General features: G+C 40.4%; 1 protein-coding gene across 2 annotated transcripts in view; it reads right to left on the bottom strand.

The window, feature by feature from the left end:
• KCNH5 (potassium voltage-gated channel subfamily H member 5) overlaps positions 1-5,902 on the bottom strand; it is a 384,504-nt gene that overhangs the window by 288,754 nt on the left and 89,848 nt on the right. The window lies entirely within an intron of this gene.

The raw sequence follows: 5,902 nt of genomic DNA on the forward strand, positions 1-5,902 counted from the left end.
CACCTACAGAGGCAAAGGGTATATAGGAAATCTCTGTCCTTCTCCTCAATTTTCCTGTAAACCTAAACTGCTCTTAAAAATGAAGCCCATTTTTAAAAGTTTCCTGCTGTTGAGAAAGTTAGATCTAAAAGCAGATTGCTTAGGACTCAATGTTGGAAAGCCATCATCAGCTGAAAAATGCAGTGAAAAGAAAAATCAACCAATTAATTCCACAGAGGACCGTGTAGTGCTGTGCTCTGAAAGTGTCCCCTCCAAAACTCACGTTGAAACTTCACTCTCAATGCAACAGGTGGGCAGGCAGGACCTAACAGGAAGTATTAATGGATCCGAATGGATTAAAGATGTTATAAAAAGAGCTTGCAGGAGCAGGTCTACTGTCTCCCGCCATCTGAGGATACACCTGTCCCTCTTGCCCCACCACCTTACGCCACATGAGGAGGGAGCAAGAAGGCCCTCACAAGGCCCTCGACGCCAGTGCCTGAACCTGGACTTCCCCATCTCCAAACTGAGAGAAATAAATATCTGTTCTTTATACATTACCTGGCCTGTGGCATTTTGTTGTACAGTACAAATGGATTGACACAGACTATGTTTTTCTGGATTTAATAATAGTATTAAAAGCAAGAAAACTAAGTGCAAAAATGAGGTAATTCCCACCTACACAATTCAAACATTGTTTTAAATTATCTATCAGCTTTAATAAAAAAGTAATAGCAAGCCAATTATATTAAATGAAATTTCTAACATGATGTGCTTCGTAGAAAGTCTGAGATGGCAACAAAAGGGACAAAGAGAGTTTAGTCTGACGAAATGCACTTAATCTACAAGCATAATTAGCCTCCCTGATTTCTAATTCTTGTTTTGAAGCCTGGATCAGAAATAATAATTATCCATGTAAATATACATGGCAAAGCGAAATACTGTACGTGCCAGCTTTACAAACCTAATTCATGGCAAAAGAATTATTTTCCATAAACTTTTCTGAAAATGAAAAATATTTATATACTCCCACTTAGCAATCATTGGTCCATTTATCTCTTCTCCTGAATCAATGCATGAGTGATCTTTTTCCCAATTTCATTTGGTTCTGACGTAGTTTACCATGTTTACCATCTATTAATGCCACTCATCACCATGTAAATTTTCCTTGGCACGTGAACAGCACGGTATCTGCAGCTGCCCCATCTTTCTCCGACACTCTGGGGTTCAGCTGGGCCCTAACCGCCCAGGAATCGAGCTCTTTGGCCCTGCCAAAACAACGGAGCTCAATCCTATTCTTTGGATTCTTTGTGACATCTTTCACCTTCTGCCTATCACTTCTAGGAAATCTGTATTCTTTCTTGTCAAATAGAACACTTTCCTTTATGGAATCTGTCATGTCTGCCTCACAGTTTTCTTCAAGAATCACATATCTCGTTCACAAATTCCCAGTAAATCAAACCAACCTCATAAAGCAGGTCAACAATCTTGAAAATAAAGATTATTAAGTCCTCTAAGTCATGCTGCACCTGCATCATGGTAAATGATTAAACTGTACTCTGCAGACTCATTCTCTCTTATTTCCAAGTCACCCACAGCACTTCCTCATGTGAAAGTTCCATTCTACTCTTACTTTACTAAAACCTCGCTAAACTTCACTGCTGCATGTCACTGAGTCCACAGCACGCATTAAGAGCAAGGAAGAAGTACCTAGGGGGTAGAAGACGTTCTTCACCACCACAGGATGTATAACCAGGCTGAGGAAACAAACACTTACAAATGAAGTAACAATACCCCCGTGGACTGGCAAATTCTACAAGCGGCATTCATTAGTGCCCCCTTTCTCCTTTAGATTGTGTAAGGGTCTCATGATGTCAGCAAGGCAGGCAGTCCTTGCGGAAGGACTTCCACAGTGTGGAACCTGAGAGCCAAGGTAGTTACCATTCTTTCATTTTCCCACATAAAATACGTCCTGGACAAGGCACAGGATTCTCAAACCTGCAACAACTACTATGGTCCTTCTGAACACATGCAATGCAACAAAAGAAAAATGATTTTTAACCGTACTAATGTGCATGTACACAAGAGAGGATGAAAAGTGGTGGAGATATTAATTAGAGCTGCTTGGGAATGATGGAGGAAGGCTTCCTGAAAGAGGGGTGCTCCCAGGAGCTGGGGGCTGTGTATGTAACACAGAGCTGTGTGCCGGAACTGAATCAAAGGACAGCCGAGAACATACAAAACAGTCTGAGCTAAGAAACTGGTGATCATGTGACTAGATCTAAATGCGCACTGACAGTTAAACAATAACGTAATGACAAAAGAAAAAACCATGTCAATCCAAAACACAAGACAATGATCATCTGACAGGCAGAAGGTGAACAAGAGTCCTTAAATTATTTAGAAGAAAGTGAAAGATACTTACAAACTTCTAGAATTTGTTAAATCAAACAATGATGTTAAAAAATTTAAGAGTAACCAATTAACAGAAAAATTCCAAAGCATTGTAAGGGATACTGGAGATTAAAGAAAAATTCAATCAATCAAAACCATGTATTAACAGAAAAAAAAAAAAAAAAAAGAAAAGCAAAAAAAAATTTAGAAATAGGAAATAGGATTTCCCAAGTAAACTGAAATGTAATTAATCCCAATAAATGTAAATAGATACTTGCCTATTAAAAACTTTCAGAATGTATATGTTACTTATGAAATAATAACCCAGAATGATATAAAGTAAAAGGGTAGAAATATGCATAACAAATACTCACCACACAACAGCTAACTCAGCTGGAATAGTATGAAGAAAAATGGACCCTAAGCCAAAAAGTATCATCAGGAACAAAGTGAGAAGACAATGCTCAAGAAACCTCCCAGAAAATGGAATAAAAACACAAAGTAAAATAGCAGAAAAGAAAAGGAACTCTAACGGACTAGCCCAACAGGCAAAATACCTGAGTAAAAGGAGTGGAGCTACAGAAAAGGAAAAAAAAAATACCTGAGTAAAAGGGGTGGAGCTACAGAAAAGGAAAAAAAATACCTGAGTAAAAGGAGTGGAGCTACAGAAAAGGAAAAAGTGATGAGGAGAGAAAGTGAAGAAATCATCCCAGGGAGAGGGTGGAGAAAGACGTCCCTCCAGACTGAAGGAAGCCACCAGTCAACACCCATCAACTCGGACTGAACGGGCCCACGTGAAGATGTGATATCAGAAAGTTTCAGAACTCAGGAACAAAGAAGCCAAGGACTTCCCAGTAAGAGAAAACAAGTCACACATAGAGGATTGGAAATCACAACAGTTTCAAGCTCCTTACTAGAATTATAGGACAGTGCAGGTCAAGGTGCTATGTCATTTGACATTTTGAAGCAAAGTTATCTCTAGCTTAGAAGATTACAGCCAGCAAACAATGAACCAAGGGGGGCCGGGGGGGTATAGAGTGAAGAGAGACTCATTTAAGTGGGTAGGGCGCCGGCCCCACATACTGAGCGTGGTGGGTTCAAATCTGGCCCTGGCCAAACTGCAACAAAAAAATAGCCGGGCTTTGTGGTGGGCGCCTGTAGTTCCAGCTACTGGGGAGGCTGAGGCAAGAGCCTCACCTAAGCCCAGGAGTTGGAGGTTGCTGTAAGCCGTGTGACACCACAGCACTCCACTGAAGGCAACAAAGTGAGACTGTGTCTCTAAAAAAAAAGAAAGAAAGAAAGAAAATGTTGTTGATAGAATATCTCCTGCATCAACCTAACTGATGGGAGACTTAGACAATTGGCCAAGAGCTAGTGACTGAATTTGCGATAAATAAGCAAATGATAAAACCAGTTACCAACAAAGTGTAAAAAGGAAAAGTAATCACAGCGAGCTACAAACCCCTGCTATAAAGAGGAAATAGTGATAATAACATAATATGCAATATTTGCTAAATAAAGGATGATTTGACTACATAGTTAGAGTAAGTTGATAGAAATGGTGCCTGTAAATAATGACAGCAGGTGTATAAAATACAGCTCAAACCTCATCTTTTATAAAGACAAATCAAAGACAATCAAAGAAAACCTAAACCTGAAAAACCAAGAGGTAGATCTATGTGGGTCATTATGAAAGTTTTGAGATATACAAAATTCCAGAAACATAAAATCCACATGGATGGAAGGAAACAAATGAATCCGTCCCAGCAGCACTGAGAGGTGAGCGAGTTAAACCGGGAATCGGGAAGGACGCTGTCACCCACGTTTCTCAGATGCGAAAAATAATGCACTATAACTCAGTCTGTCTCAAAACTCTCACAGAACCACGTAGTTTGGTCATGTGGAATCTAATTATCAAAGAATCCCCTACCAAATTGAAAGTGGTTGCCTCCAGAGTCAGCTCTTTTTCAAAAGGAGATAATGCCAATTATTCTTTACAGAGGATTCAGCAATTTATCCCCCCCGAGTGGAGCCTGAAAGTGCCTGGCCCCACACCCCACTTTCCAGCTCTGGTCCTCTGAGGAGCGGAGACCAAACCAGGGTTATTCATGAGAGAAGTTTACTGAGATAAATGCCTGGGAGGGTAAGGTGGGGAGGACAGGAGCAGGGAAGCCTCAAACCCCCAATCCAGGTCTGACATCTGTGAAGGAGGGAAGGAAGACTCGGTGGGAAGAGGGAGCTCAGGCCTCACCACAGGCAGTGGACAGTTCCAGAGCAAAAGCAGCAGGTGTATAGCCATATAGTGTCCCCCATCCTCAGTCACAGCGGGAACCGCCATGGAGAAAGGCAGCTCAAGGACTGAGCCAGGGCAGCTCAGAAAATCCCACAGCTCTCCGTTCACTGCGCTGGTGTGTTGGTAAAGGTTTTGGTTTGGGTGTTTGCTACTTTCTATGATACAGACTATGGCTCTAGCCAACTCCAAGCTACCAGCGTGATACTGTGGAATGCGGTGTTTGGAAGAGAACAACGGGCTTTCCCACACCAGACCCAGGACATCACTGATGGTGCTCCACATACCAGATTCTCGTGAACAGGGCACCTCCTTGGCAACCACACTCACCAGCCCGCTACCTGAACATAGTTTGCTTGGTGCCATGTAATAAATGGAAACGTTACTTCGATGTACTTTTACTTTGCTGCCTCTTTAATATGAGTGAATTGAGGACAAGTGTATTATAAATACGCTTACGATGCAATATATTTAAATAATTATATGTATTTACCATGTACAACACATTTTTTGAAGTATGAATACACTGTAAAATGTCTAAATCTAGCCAATTAACCTATGCATCATCTCATATAGTTATCACCCTTGTGGGGAGAACACTTCACATCCACTTCCTTAGCATTTGTCAAGAATACAATATATTGCCAACTACAGTCACACTGTTAGACTACAGATCTCTTCAGCCTATTTCTCTTAACCTAATAGAAATTTTGTATCCTTGGACCAACATCTCTCCAACTCCCTCCCCAACCACTGCAGCCCCTGGTAACCACAATTCTACTCTCTATCTCCAGGAAATCAACTTTTTAAGATTCTACAGGGGATGGTTTTTATTAAAATCTTTATGCCTCTGTTCTACGCAACCAAAATCTTAACATATCAGTGTCATAATCCATGTGAAATATCTTGTTTGTAGAACCCTTATCATATGATTAGCATTTGTAAAATTAACTTCTTAGCATCTCCAGAAGACAAATTTGAAAGAAAGAAAAATGTGCCCAAAAAAGTGTGATGTGGGTGGAATCTAAAATTAGAAAACAAATTATTATGATTCCTTTTCTCCCCATAATTTTCAAAGTAGCAATTACATGTATAGTATCAAAATATGACAGCTACATTTAACTTTGGAGAAATTATGTTTTTGATATGATTACAGTTGATCGAACATACACATTTGATGGAAAAAGTCACCAAACAAAAGTCCATCTATCTCCCAACACAGAGAATCATGGCAACAAC

The sequence above is a fragment of the Otolemur garnettii genome, unplaced genomic scaffold, assembly GCF_000181295.1.
Source record: "Otolemur garnettii isolate 467f Iridium unplaced genomic scaffold, OtoGar3 scaffold00081, whole genome shotgun sequence".
Classification (NCBI taxonomy): domain Eukaryota; kingdom Metazoa; phylum Chordata; class Mammalia; order Primates; family Galagidae; genus Otolemur; species Otolemur garnettii.